The 15,398-nt window shown below is 43.1% G+C and overlaps 1 non-coding gene across 1 annotated transcript; it reads right to left on the bottom strand.

The window, feature by feature from the left end:
* Nucleotides 1–12,719: 12,719 nt before the first annotated feature.
* On the bottom strand, nucleotides 12,720–12,851 carry LOC129632673 (small nucleolar RNA SNORA70). The gene has a single exon (XR_008704657.1). It is a non-coding gene; the product is annotated as a small nucleolar RNA SNORA70 (small nucleolar RNA).
* Between the last annotated feature and the right edge of the window lie 2,547 nt (nucleotides 12,852–15,398).

Genomic DNA, 15,398 nt, shown 5'->3' with positions numbered 1-15,398 from the left:
CCACCTAAGCTCTTACTGTAAATAATTGATGGAGCCAAGAGAAGAGGGGTCAGGGCTCAGGCTTTCTGAAGGGGGAGCCTTGCCCTCCGCCCTGGCCCAGGCCTGACCTCACAGTGGCTGCAGGCTGTGACCCACCTGCTGTTGCACTTCTCCTGGTACAGCTGCAGCTGGTTCTCATTGACGTTGAATTCTCTGACCAGGGCATTGCGGTTGGCGCTGTGCAGGTTCTGGTGGGTGTCGTACAGAAAGAGCTGGTTGTTCAGTTCTTCTTGCCACCTCCGCAGCTGGTGGCAGGAGGAATACAGCTCCTCTTCGCTCTCCTGGAGAACAGACGGGACGACAGCCATGGAGGGATCTGCCACCTGGAGGGGAGACTGCAGGGAGCACGGGGCAGACCCGATCGTCTGCGGGGATCTTCCCAGAAGAGCCAGGATCTGTTTTAAGCAAAGATGAGCTCTAAATCATTTACTCCATGGACAGCAGCAGTCTAGAAAACTATGGCTGCCAGTTAAGGGGAGCTTTATCGTGAAACACTGAAACAGCAGCTGCATTGCCCAGTGATTCTGTTTCTTAATCCAGTCTGGTTTTCCATGGGTCTACATCACCTTCTGGTTCTCATCCAAATACAGAGGGCCTGTGCTCGCAGTAGACGCAGCAGGTGAGGGAGAGGGCAGCCTGGACGGAAAGCAGACTGCTGGTGGCCTGGGGTGGAGTGAGTGGAGACAGATGAGGAGCAGGAGTGGCTCTCTGGGGTGATGGAAATGTTCCAGAATTGGTAATAGTGATGGTTACTCAACTCCGAAGGGGCTAAAAAACAGTGAATCGTACAAGTGGGTGAAATGTATGGTATAAGAATCATCTCAAGTAAATCTGTTACCCACTTCCCCCCGCTCCTGCCAGAAGACCCAGGGAAACATGGGTTACACCCCCAGGGATGGGCATGTGACTCCAGCTGGTAATGTTGACTTCCTCCCCTGGCACCACCACCTCCAAGCACAAGACCCAGATCCGGTTAGTGAGCAGCGTCCATGGGAGTTGTTTGGTGCTCTTGGTAAAGAGAAAGTTTCTTTTCTGGTGGATCAGTGGAGAGAGTGATGAGTGTCTTCAGTCACTAGTGGTCCTTCTGCCATCGTGTGGAGAAAGAGGGAAACAGAGCCACTGGGAGAGCGCCTGGATCCAGCCATGACCGAAACAAGCCCTGCCCTAAACCGGGCCGTTGTCTGAGCCAAAACAGCACTCCCGTTATGCTGAAAACCTTACAGGGTGAGGACTGTGGATTTTAGCACGGGAGGATGAGTGTGTGTTACCTCTGATGTTTGTAGAAGATCTCTATTGTGCAAAGGATGGCTCCTCGGGAGGTCAGTCTAGTGGCTGTTACCACTGATGCAGTGATTCCAGTGAGAGACTCCAGTGCTACAAAAACATCCATTGGTAATCACAAATGTGCTTCTTTGGTTCTTTATTTTTACAAAAACTGGGCTCAGACTGTACTTTGGTCTGAAATTTTTTTCCCCAGCTTAACAACCTTAACAAACAATCATGGACATGCCCTGGGATAATGGGTTGAATGAACTCTGACTTTGGAGGTGGGGAAAGCCCTGGCAAAGGTTATTCTGACCACTGGCCAAGGTGCAGAGAAGTAAAACAATGACTGTCTTTGCGCAAGGAGCAGAGGTAAATGGACAGCCCTTGGTAACTGATTCCGTGCATTGAGTGAGCCACGGAGAAGAGTCAGTGGTCACCTGCCTTAAATGTTTGTTTTTCCGCAAGGAGACCAGCTTCCTTTTCTGTTAAGACTAAAGCAAACAAAACAAAAGTACGTAAAAGTCTTAACACTGTACTACGAATCACCTCTTTTCATCTTCTCTCCACCTAAAAGAAAACAACTTCTGTGGCTTTCATATATATAATGACTGTTTGTGATCTGGTTGGGGTAAAAAATTCACTGTTTCCACTAATGCTTCGATATAATTGGAGGCCTGTCCTCCTGTTCTGAATCCCAAATCATTTATAGCTGTTATATAGTTCAGTCTGTAGTACTGCATGTCTATATAGAAGAAACATTCAGATAAGTACATAAACATATATATAGTTTAGTGAATAACTATAAAGCAAGCAGCCATGGAATCATCAGCAAGTCTAGAAATAAAGCATTGTTCATGCTTCGTACCCCTCCCGATCAAGACTCCCTCTTCCCTTTTAGAATTTTGTGATAACTATTTCCTGGCTTTCTTTTGAGTCTGAATTGTTACCAAAAATTTTAGTTTTATTTTCTATTCCAAGTCCATGATTATTTCTGTTTTGTATATATATATATATATATATATATATATATATAACTAATTTTTCTTACCATTGCTTTTGTATTGCATTCTTTCTTGCTTACTATGATCATTCTTTAAGCAAAGTTTATTAGTACTAAATTATCTGTCTTTGGATGTCTGAAAATACTTCCATTCTTCCCTCTGTCTTAAAAAGCAGCTATTAGGATATAAAATACCTAGACCTACAGCTGTGTGTGCAAGGCATTTTGAAGGTATCCCTTACTCTTGAGGCTGCTCTTGCCGTACATAGAAGCACTTCTGTGTAGTGTCAGTCGCCTGTAGATAATCTGTCTTCTCTTCTTTTACAATTTTCTCTTTATCCTGATATTCTTCCACTTCAGTAGAATACGCATGTATGTGGGTCTCGATACTGCTGTGTTTATAGTTGGAGGATGCTTGTCTCTGCAGTGCTAGAAAATTCTCAGCCATGATTTCTTGTTGTTCAGTCAGTCGTGTATGACTCTTTGCAACCCCATGGACGGCAGCACACCAGACTTCCCTATCCTTCACTATCTCTCTGAGTTTGCTCAAACTCATGTCCATTGAGTTGATGATGCCATCCAGCCATCTCATCCTCTGTCACCCCTTCTCCTCCTGCCCTCAGTCTTTCCCAGCATCAGGGTCTTTTTCAGTGAGTTGGCTCTTTATATCAGGTGACCAAAGTATTGGAGCTCTAACTTCAGCATCAGTCCTTCCAATGAATACTGAGTGTTGATTTCCTTTAGGATTGACAGGTTTGATCTCCTTGCAGTCCAAGGGACTCTCAAGAGTCTTCTGCAACACCACAGTTCAAAAGCATCAATCCTTTGGTGTTCAGCCTTCTTTATGGTCCGACTTTCACATCTATACATGACTCCTGGAAAAACTCTAGCTTTGACTATATGGACCTTTGTCAGCAAAGTGATGTCTGATTTTTAATACTCTATGTTTGTTGTAGCTTTTCTTCCAAGGAGCAAGCGTGTTTTAATTTCATGGCTGCAGTTACCATCTGCAGTGATTTTGGAGCCCAAGAAAATAAAGTCTATCACTGTTTCCATTTTTTCCCCATCTGTTTGCCGTGAAGTGATGGAACCAGATGCCATGATCTTAGTTTTTTGAATGCTGAGTTTCAAGCCAGCTTTTTCACTCTCCTCTTTCACCTTCATCAAGAGGCTGTTTAATTCCTCTTTGCTTTCTGCCATTAGGGTGGTGTCATCTGCATAACTGAGGTTGCTGATATTTCTCCCACCAATCTTGATTCCAGCTTGTGCTTCTTCCAGCCTGGCATTTTGCATGATGTACTCTGCATATAAGTAAATCAGAAGGGTGACAATATACAAACTTGACATATTCCTTTCCCAATTTTGAACTAGTCTGTTGTTTCATGCCTGGTTCTAACTGTATCTTTTTGACCTGCTTCTCATGAGGCAGGTCAGGTGGTCTGGTATTCCCATCTCTTTAAGAATTTTCCAGTTGTTGTGATCCACACAGTCAAAGACTTTAGCATAGTCAATTAAGCAGAAGTAGATGTTTTTCTGGAATTCCCTTGCTTTTTCTATGAACCAGTGGATGTTGCAATTTGATCTCTGGTTTCTCTGCCTGTTCTAAATCCAGCTTGTATATCTGGAAGTTCTCAGTTCACGTACTGTTGAAGCCCAGCTTGAAGGATTTTGAGCATTACCTTGGTACCATGTGAAATACACACAACTGTGCAGTAGTTTGAACATTCTTTGGCATTGCCTTTCTTTGGGATTGGAATGAAAACTGACCTTTTTCAGTCCTGTGGCCACTGCTTTTTCCAACTTTGCTGGCATACTGAGTGCATCACTTTAATAACCTCATCTTTTAGGATTTGAAATAGCTCAACTGGAATTCCATCACCTCCACTAGCTTTGTTCGTACTGATGCTTCCTAAGGCCCACTTACTTTGCCTTCCAGGATGTCTGGCTCTAGGTGAGTGATCACATTGTTGTGGTTATCTGGGTCATTAAGACCTTTTCTGTGCAATTTTTCTGTGTACTCTTGCCACCTCCTCTTAGTATCTTCTGCTTCTGTAGGTCCATACTGTTTCTGTCCTTTATTATGCCCATCTTTGCATGGAACATTCCCTTGGTATCTCTAATTTTCTTGAAGAGTTCTTTCCCATTCTATTGTTTTCCTCTATTTCTTTGCATTGTTCACTTAAGGCTTTCTTATCTCTCCTTACATTGGCACATTATCTCCCTTATTTCTCCTTTTTTATCTCTCTTACATTAGAACTTCTCATTTTACTTTTTTTTACCATTTTAATATTTATTTTATCTTGCTATATTAAGACAAATTCTCCAAACACAATCTTCACATACATTAATCCTTTCCTTAACTGTACCCATTCTGGAACTTCCCACTTACTAAGGTCTAAAAAAATTGTTTCAAGACTTTTCAACTCAGAGTTCCAGAGATTTCTCTCCTGGTCCTTTCATTCCTGCATCTTGATTGGGTTTAAGGAAGGTTGATCTTTTTAAAATGTGTGTATCCAATTGGATTCTCTTTTTTTAAACTTTTTTGCAATTTCAGTGTTATTTCCTATGCACTGGAGTCAGTTCTCTTGCTTTTCTGCTCGCTAGATAGATTAGCCTTATAGTCCTTGAGGGTTAAAATTTCTGTGTGCAGCTCATCTGGAATGGAAGTGCCTTTCCACCTCTGTGTGTACAGCGGCATCTGGTTGTCTGGAAGCTCTCAATGGGGGACTCCCAAGGGCCAGGCCAGCAGTGTTACCGTGATGGACCGGGGCACTAAGTCCTCTGGATGCTACTAATCCTGTGTCCCAGCCGCACAGCTGTGTCCACTTTCTCCCATCCTGTCAAGAAGCAACTGACCGCTGGCCTGGATCCTAGGTATCTGCCAGGTGTCTTTTCTTGAAGGGTATTTCAGAAGAGTGATGCCCACTAGCCCCAGACAACCTAGCTGTGTACAGTTCCATGTGCATTAGCACACAAAAATGAAATAACAAAAATCACCTAACCAAACGCAAGCAATTATAAAAAGAACAGGAGGCTAAGGAAAGACTGAGTCACTGGAGATAAACGATAACCACAGAAAATGGCCGAATTGGTCAACCCAAATATCAAATAAATGCAAGAGTAGGTTGTTTTGTGGGAAAAGCACAAACACAGAATCAGGGAAGTAGATAATCCATTATCTAAACTAAACCAGGAAAGTGTGGAAGGTTAACTTGACAAATAAAACCTAACAGGTATAAACTAAAGATAAGGAGATGTGGCAGGAGTGTATGAAGTAGAAGACTGAGTGATGATGGAAAGAGTAAGTACCTGCGTGTAATTATTTTAAGGCTCTTATGTCTTCAATATATATTTTAGATATGCACATACATAATAGCTATTATAGAAAAGTAGCCCATAAGAGATAGTAAATTGTTTTATCCTAAAAGAAAATGAGAAAATTCTCAGGCCCCAGAAGCTTCACAAACGATGTCTTTGTTGTGTGTTGTAGGTAGGTAGCAGTTACCTCCAGTTCTAGTCAGAATGTGCCATCGCCCTGGGAAAGAAGGCTTCTGAGTAATTTTTATGAAACCAGCACAAAACCTGACCCCCCAAAAAAATCAAAGAATACCAGTGAGAAAGTCCTAAAAACACAATAACACATATGTTATAGAAACACGTCAAACCATACAATCCTACTGTATTTCACTAAGAAATTCTTTTCTCCTTCTCTTAAGATGATTGTGTCACACCTCCACCCTCCCTGAGTGTGCACGCTAAGTTGCTCAGGCGTGTCTGACTCTGTGTGACCCCATGGACTGTGGCCCGCCAGGCTCCTCTGCCCATGGGAGTCTCCAGGCAGCAACACTGGAGTGGGTTGCCATGTCCTCCTCCAGGGGATCGTCCCCTCTCAGGGATCAAACCCGCGTCTCTTAGGTCTCCTGCACTGGCAGGCAGGTTCTTCACCACTAGCGCCACCTGGGAAGCCCTAACCCTCCCCAGGGTCAGCCGATGGCCTTACTTTGTCTTTTGTGTAGAAGAAATTACATGGGAAATCTTCCCATCTCGGCCCCTTACCAGCGCCCACGGCTTCCCTCCTGCACTCACACTTTCTCTGCTTCCCTTCTCCACTACGTCGTCTCCATCAGCAGCACAAGCACATCTTCAGAAGCTCTCCCTTCACCCACCCCAGCTCCTGACCCACCCCTCTCGTCACCTTCACAGCCAGTGTCCTCGAATAAGTCATATGTTCCTCATCACTGTATCATGTACTCACGTTCTGCATTTTCAGTTTTTATTAATTATATATATACAGAGTTTAAAGAGCTACTAAATACTCCTTGGAAGAAAAGTTATGACCAACCTAGATAGCATATTCAAAAGCAGAGACGTTACTTTGCCAACAAAGGTTCGTCTAGTCAAGGCTATGGTTTTTCCAGTGGTCATGTATGGATGTGAGAGTTGGACTGTGAAGAAGGCTGAGCGCCAAAGAATTGATGCTTTTGAACTGTGGTGTTGGAGAAGACTGTTGAGAGTCCCTTGGACTGCAAGGAGATCCAACCAGTCCATTCTGAAGGAGATCAGCCCTGGGATTTCTTTGGAAGGAATGATGCTAAAGCTGAAACTCCAGTACTTTGGCCACCTCATGCAAAGAGTTGACTCATTGGAAAAGACTCTGATGCTGGGAGGGATTGGGGGCAGGAGAAGAAGGGGACGACAGAGGATGAGATGGCTGGATGGCATCACCGACTAGATGGATGTGAGTCTGAGTGAACTCCGGGAGTTGGTGATGGACAGGGAGGCCTGGTGTGCCGCAATTCATGGGGTTGCAAAGAGTTGGACACGACTGAGTGACTGAACTGAACTGAACTGAAGAGCTACTAGGATTATTACCAAAAATAACCCAGCTGTCTCCTGGGCACCACCCCCTGCCCCTTGACCCCTGCTCCCCAAGGTCAGCAGTTGTTCCTTTTGATTATTAACTCCACAGTTCTAACACAAAAGAAAAACCTGCATTTATACTATAAGTTCTTGGTTTTTTCGATGTTAGCAATTATCTTCAAAGAGAAAGATCTGACTATTTTCCCCACTATTTTCCCCCTCTTATCTTATTCCTTGGAGGTAAATCCATTTAGGTTATATCAATTCATGTTTACATTGTGATTTTATTATTATTACCAACTTTGAACTTGTGAATCTTCTTTGACCCCTCATTTTAGATTGAAATACAAAACAATCCTTGTGTTCTTAGAAAACACCTGTGGTGAGATGTTTGCTCTGGCCTGTGACAAAATCTTCGTGGAATTTGCCATCTTTGGTTTTTTTCTCTTTGTTCTCTAGCACCAATGCCTTTCCCTTTTAATTTTTTATGTTGACATTTTAAGCTTACAGAAAAGTTGCAGTAAGAGTTCGGCAAGTTCCATACCCTGGACCACCCAGAGTCCCCAGGGTTACCATCCTGCCCAACCACAGTCCAGCTGTCAAAGCTAAGATGGGGCATTGAAGCCATGTGAGTAACGTGCAGATTTTATTTGGTTTTCACTGGCTTGTCCACCCGTGTCCTCTTTCTCGTCCAAGCCCCAGTCCAGGATCCCACACAACACGCAGTTGCTACGGCTTCCAGTTTCCTCCAATCCGTGGCTTTGCTTCAGTGCCACTGCCACCGCTCCCCACCCCGCCGCCCCGCCATGTATGGCCTGAACACTTTTGAAGACTGCTGGTCATTTGCTTCGTAGAACATCTTGCATTTCAAGGGTTTGTCTGATGATTTGTTTGAAGTTGGTGGCTCATACAGTAAAGAATACACCTGCAATGCAGGAGACCTGGGTTCGATCCCCTGGAGAAGGGAGTGGCTATCCACTCCTGTATTCTTGCCTGGAGAATCCCATGGACAGAGGAGCCTGGCAGGCAACAGTCCATGGGGTCACAAAGAGTCGGACGTGACTGAGCGACTAACACTTGCACAGAAACGAGGTACCTTCTCAGGTGTGTGATGCCACGGCGGTGCCACTGATCATTTTTGGTGTGATGATATCTGCTAGGTCCATCCACTGAAAGCTCCTGATTTTCTTTTTACAATTTTATTTCCTAGAAGAAGGTATTTTGAGACTGCAAATAGCCTGCCCTCCTCAAACTTGAACTAATTTTAGCATCATGTGTAGACCTTGACAGTGGGGTTCTGGTGGTAATCTGTTTCCCTCACACCTGTGTTTATGCTTTTCAAGGTTTATTTTTTATTGTAGTTTATTCTTATGCAAGTGTAGTTGATTTATAATGTATCAATTTCTGCTGTACAGTAAAGTGGCTCAAATATACACACACATATATATTCTTTTCAGCACGGTTTTATCCCACGATATTGAACATAGTTCCCTGTACTGTAGGGATCTGGTTGTCTAGCCATCCCATATGTAATAATGTGCATCTACTAACCCCTAACGTCAACATCATCCCTCCTCACCCTCCTCCCTGCTTGGCAACCACAAGTCTTTCTGTTTCATAGCTGTGTTCATTTGTATTGTTTTTGATTCCACATGTAAGTGATGTCATATGGTATCTGTCTTTCTCTTCAACTTATTTCACTTAGTATAATAATTTATGGTTGCATCCATGTTGCTATAAATGGCATTATTTATCATTTTTAATGGCTAAGTAATATTCCACTGTATACATGAACCAGTGAAGTTGCTCAGTCATGTCCAACTCTTTGCGATCCCATGGACTGTAGCCTACCAGGCTCCTCCATCCATGGAATTTTCCAGGCAAAAGTACTGGAGTGGATTGCCATTTCCTTCTCCAGGGGATCTTCCCGACCCAGGAATTGAACCCAGGTTTCCCACATTGCAGGCAGATGGTTTACTGTCTGAGCCACCAGGGAAGCCCTTGTATACATGTACCACGTCTAATTTATCCATCTTCTGTTGATGGACATTTAGGTTTTTCCAAGAGTCATGTCTGACTCTTTGCAACCCCATGGACAGCAACATGCCAGGCTTCCCTGTCCTTCACTATAACCCAGAGTTGGTTCAATCTCTTGTCTATTGAGTCAGTGATTCCATCCAACCATCTCATCCTCTTTCAACTCCTCCTCCTCCTGCCATCAGTCTTTCCCAGCATCCAGGTCTTTTCCAATGAGCCAGCGCCAAAGTATTGGCACTTCAGCATCAGTCCTTCCAATGAATATTTAGGGTTGATTTCCTTTAGGACTGACTGGTTTGATCTCCTTGCTGTCCAAGGGACTCTCAAGAGTCTTCTCCAACACCAGAGTTTGAAAGCATCAACTTTGTGTCACTCAGCCTTTTTTATGGTCCAACTCTAACATCCATACATGACTACTGGAAAAGGCTCAGAGGTTAAAGCGTCTGCCTGCAATGCAGGAGACCTGGGTTTGATCCCTGGGTCAGGAAGATCCCCTGGAGAAGGAAATGGCAGCCCACTCCAGTATTCTTGCCCGGAGAATCCCATGGACGGAGGAGCCTGGTGGGCTGCAAGTCCACAGGATCGCAAACAGTTGGACACGACTTCACTTTCACTTTCACTTTTGACTGTATAGACCTTTGTCAGCAAAGTGATGTCTCTGCTTTTTAACATACTGTCTAGGTTTGTCATAACTTTTCTTCCAAGGATCAAGTGTCTTTTAATTTCATGGCTGCACTCACTGTCCATAGTGATTTTGGAGCCCAAGAAAATAAAGCCTGTCACTATTTTCACTTTTTCTCCTTTTATTTGCCATGAAGTGATGGGACCAGATGCCATGATCTTAGTTTTTTGAATGCTGAGTTTTAAGCTAGCTTTTTCATGCTCTTCTTTCACCTTCATCGAGATGCTCTTTAGTTCCTCTTTGCTTTCTGCCATTAGGGTGATGTTTTCTGCATATCTGAGGTTATTGATATTTGTCCTGGAAATCTTGATTCCAGCTTGTGCTTCATCCAGCTCAGTATTTCCCATGATGTACTCTGCATATAAGTTAAATAAGCAAGGTGACAATATACAGCCTTGATGTACTCCTTTCCCAATTTGTAACTGGTCCGTTGTTCCATGTTGGGTTCTGACTGTTGCCTCTTGTCCTGCGTGCAGGTCTCTCAGGAGGCAGGTCAGGTGGTCTGGCGTTCCCATTTCCAAGGCTGGGCTGTTGTAAATAGTGCTGCTGTGAACATAGGGCCACATGTATCTTTTCAATTTATAGTTTCGCCTGGGTATATGCCCAGGAGTAGGATTGCTGGATCAAATGGCAACTATTAGAGTTTTTTGAGAAACTTCAATACTGTTGTCCATAATAGCAGCACCAGTTTACATTCCCACCAACATTGTAAGAGGTTTCCCTTTACTCTACACCCTCTCCAGTGTTTTTTTGTGGAATATTAAACAATGGCCTTACTGACTGCTGTGAGGTGTTGCCTCATAGTCGGTTTGATTTGCATTTCTCTAAATAACTAGTGATGTTGGGCATCTTTTTGTGTGCCTGTTGGCCGCCTATATATCTTCTTTGGAGAAATGTCTATTTAAGTCTTCAGCCTGTTTTTCTACTGAGTTGTGTATTTTTGTGTTGTTGTGTGAGCTGTTTGTGTGTTGTGGAGATTAAGCCCTTGTGGGTCGCATCATTTTCAAATATTTTCTCCTGTTCCATAGATTGTCTTCTCATTTTGTTTGTATTTTTCTTTTGCTGTGAAAAAGCTTGCAAATTTGATTAGGTCCCATTTGTTTGTTTTTATTTCTATTGCCTTGGGAGACTGACCTAAGAAAACACTGGTATGATTTATATGAGATAATGTTTTGCCTGTGATCTCTTCTAGGAGTTTGATGGTGTCCTATCATAGGTTTCTAAGTCTCTAAGCCATTTTGAGTTGACTTTTGTGCAATGTGAAAGGTTGTGTTCCAACTTCACTAATTTACCTGCAGCTGTCCAGCTTTCCCAGCACCACTTCCTGAACTGACTTTTTCTCATTTTAAATTCTGCCTCCTTTGTGGAAGATGGATTGACTGTAGGTGTGTGGGTTTTTCTGAGCTTTCTGTTCTCTTCCATTGATTCATTTGTCTGCTTTTCTGTCGCATTGCACTGCTCTGATTACTGCAGGTTTGGAGTATCGTCTGAAGTCTGGTAGGGTTATCCCTCCCGCTTTGTTGTTCTTCCTCAGGATTACTTGGGCAATTCCGGGGCTGTTATGGTCCATATAAACATAAGGAGCATTTGTTCTAGTTCTGTGAAAAAAGTCATGGGTAATTTGACGGGGATAGTATTAAATCTATAGATTGATGTGGGTAGTACTGTCATTTTAAAAATATTGATTGTTACAATCCAAGAGCATGGGCTCTTTCCATTTTGGGAACCCTTTAATATCCTTCATTAATGTTTTGTGCTTCTCAGCATATTCATCTTTCACCTCCTTGGTGAGATTTACTCCTAAGTTTGTGTTTTTGTTTTGATGAGATTTTAAAAAGGATTGTTTGTTTACCTTCCCTTTATGATATTTCGTTTTTAGTATAAAGAAATGCAACTAATTTCTGTATGTTATTCTTATATTCTACTACCTTGCTGAATTCCTTCATCAGTTCTAGTATCTTTTTGTATGGCATCTTCAGCATTTTCTATCTATTATGATGTTGTCTGCATATTATGACGATTTTACTCTTTTCCTACCGATTTGAATAACTTTTACTTCTTTTTTCCTCCGATTACTGTGGGTAGGACTTCCAGTAGTGTGTTGACGAGCAGTGGTGAGAGTGGGCATCCACATCTTGGTCCAGATTTTAGCCAGAAAGCTTTCAGCTTCTCAAGGTTGAGTCTATTGCATATGGTTTTTGTCATAAATAGCTTTTCTTGTGTCGAGATATGTTCCCTCTGTACCCACTGTTGTAAGGGTTTTATTGTGAATGGATGAATTTTATCAAGTGCTTTTTCTGCATCTATGGAGAGAATCATGGGCTCTGGTTGATGTAGTTTATCACATTGGTTTACATATGTTGAACCATCCTTGTGACCCTGGGATGAATCCAAGTTGGTCATAGTGTATGACTTTTTTTGGCAGGAAAGTAGGGTTTATACAGGTGGGCATGAGTAAGGAGGGGACAGGCCCAAGGCTCTCATGAGTGAGTGCAGGGCCCACCATTTGTTCTGAGGGCATGATGAGGGATGGATGTGACCTCACCGCCATCTGGGATGAGCCGCTTTTCTGCACCATGTTTTCAAATTCATCCACATTAAACTTAGTAAATCTCCAGTTCTTGGAGATGTGGCTCTTCTGGAACTTGAACTTGGCCCCCTGTGGAGGGCCTCAATCACAGGTACCTTGTTCTGTAGCTTGGTGCAGATGGACATGATGAACTGGGCAATGTGGACCCTGGCCAGTGTGCCCTGGGGCTTTCCAGAGGCAGTGTGCACACCTGTCTGGAGTCCAGCCTGGGGACAGCATGCCAGTCATGCATGTCCACCAGAAAGGGCGGTCTCCAAGGCCCCTTAGGGCAACCGGAGCAGGCCATCAGGCTGCATGCCCTTCTGAGGCTGCCGTGTGCAGCCATCGCACACTGGGCCCCACGGGGAAAAGAGTACAGTCGGCTACATTGGCTGCCGTGGTTTATGGCCTTTTCTGTGTATTGTTGGATTCAGTTTGCTAATACTTGGTTGAGATTTGTTGGGTCTGTAGTCAACAAAATGACTATCCTGTAGTTTTCTCTTTTGGTGGAGTCTTTGGTTTTGGTATCAGGGTGATAGTGGCTTCACAGAAGGTCTTTGGGAGTGTTCCTTCCTCTTCAGTCTTTAGGAGGAGTTGGAGAAGGATCGGTATAAGTTCTCTGTAGGCAGGCCTGCTTTTACATTTGTACCGGCCAGACCAACACTTCCAGTGTTTAAAAAAGAAAGGAAACACACAACAGAGTTAACACTGCCTTTCCCTGTCTTGGTCACTGCCTCCCCACTGACTCAGTCTTTGTCTTGACTTTCAGATGTCCCTTTCAGTTGTTTTATACTTCCACTTCTCTGTTCCATGCAACATGCAATATTGTTTGTTTGCATTTTGTAAAATGTGTATAAATGGTGTCACTGAGTGCACTTTTCTGCATTTCACTTTTCTCACACTGCAGTGTTTGAATGTATCCATGTTGTATGTATGTGCTGAGCTCCATTCTGTGTCACCTTTTTATACTAATCCATCTCTCAAATATCCTACATTTTCCTGTATATCTGCCTAGTAATTTGTGGTTCTCCATTTTTTTTTCTTTGCTGTTTGTGCTGTTAGCTCCCTTCACTCAAATTATACTTGTGCGATCCATCCATGTTGCTTATAGCTCAGTCATTTGAGGTTGCTGTGTGTGCTCCATTGTGTAGACACAAGGTTAACACATACAGGAGAGGGACAGCAGGACCCTTCTGGTTTCGCCTGGTGTGAAACGGCACTACAGACAGTCTTGTACATGTCCTTAGGGGACGCAGGGATGCGCTTCTAGCAGGCACACTGGTGTCTCGCAGTATCTGTAGGGGACTGTCTCCAGGATCTGCCTTGGACTCAAAACTCTCAGGACGCTTGTCTCAGTCCGCCCTCCGCACTCATGGAGTCACCACCTGCTGATTCAGCCAGTGTGGATTGCAAACGTGGTACACGATCTGAGCTTGGTTGAATCCATGAATGCGGAACTCACAGATTACGGAGGGCCAACTGTATGCAGGAGTAGAATGCTTGCTCATAGGCTATGCACACGGTAAACATCAGTAGAGAGTCAAATGTCTTTACAATGTAATTTGCTACCAAATTACACAATTACCAGTACTGTTAAGACTTTGCAATTTTTGCCACTCCAGTAAGTGTGTTAGTGGTATCTTCTTGTGGTCTTAATTTGCATTTTCTCTTACAAATAATAAGCATCTTTTCATTTGCCTATCACCCATTTGGATGTACTCTTATGAGGTGGTTATTCATGAAATACCTTTTACCCTAAAGGATGATCTTAGTAGCTTGGAGGGGTGGAGTCACATTTTCAATGAGATTCTTTGTCAGATACGTTTATTGGAAATTCTTCTTCCACCCTGTGGTTTGCTTTTTTTATCATCCTTACTGTATCTTTTGAGGAGCAGCAGTCGTGAGCGCTAGCAGAGTCTAGTCTCGCTGCCTTCCTTGCCAGGTGAAGCCTTCGGTGTTTTGTTGAAACTTTTCCCTACTGTAAGGCTGTGATACTGTTTGATCTTTTACCTCTTGATCTGTAATCTAACTTTGGTTGATATTTGTGTGTGGTATAAGGTCAGGGTCAGATTTCATGCCTGTGGTGATGTTAAAATAAATTTGCTCAACAGATTAAAAAAAAAAAAAAACTAGGAAAACTGGTCAGTACTCAGAGCCAGTGACCATCCCGTCTTCACTGGACACAATCTGGGTTTCTAGGGATAAGAATCATCTGAACTTCTCACAATGAAAGGTGTAGAATTGTTAATCAGGACCACCAGGTAGCCTAACCACGTGTTCTTCTTTGAATTCTCCTTTGAACCAGTTATGACATTTTAATCATTCCATGGTTAATGAAGGGGTTAAATAAAATTAGACAGGTGTTCACTTAGTATCTTTATGAGAGTTATGACGTTATCCACTTTTAAAAAGTGACCTTTCAGCAGTTTTAATTCATCCTTTGTTCTTTTCTACTCTCCGCGTCTCTTCTGCAGGGCTTTGTCACGGACTCAGGTTTTTGGGCCAGGGTGACTAGTCCAGTCATCAGAGGATGAGGATCGGGGTGGGGCAGCTCTAGGCTGCACAGAGTGGCCTCCTGTGCACAGGACTTGATGACAAGAAAATACAATGATTGATAGTTCTGGCGCACCCTCATGCTTAGTTGAGAAATAACAGGTGTTTTTACTAACATCATTGCATGACTAACACAAAGCATTCTTCCAAAGACCAACAAACTGCAGAATTGTCACGTATTAACTTCAGAAACTTGGGTTTCTACATGGAGTGAGGTTTTGCTTAAAGAAAGACTAGTAACTGAGGGGGAAAAGGAAAGGATAGAAAAGCGTTATTATTATTTTTTATGGTAACTGTGTCATCGCTGGCAGGCCTATATCCTATAGAAGAACAAAAAATGTGAATAGTTTTTAACAAACAACAAAAAATGATTCCAGACAGACTGCTAGTAA

Source organism: Bubalus kerabau, chromosome 17 (assembly GCF_029407905.1).
Source record: "Bubalus kerabau isolate K-KA32 ecotype Philippines breed swamp buffalo chromosome 17, PCC_UOA_SB_1v2, whole genome shotgun sequence".
Lineage (NCBI taxonomy): Eukaryota > Metazoa > Chordata > Mammalia > Artiodactyla > Bovidae > Bubalus > Bubalus kerabau.
Note: the sequence above shows the minus strand (reverse complement) of the source record. Positions and strands in the feature narration are given on the sequence as shown.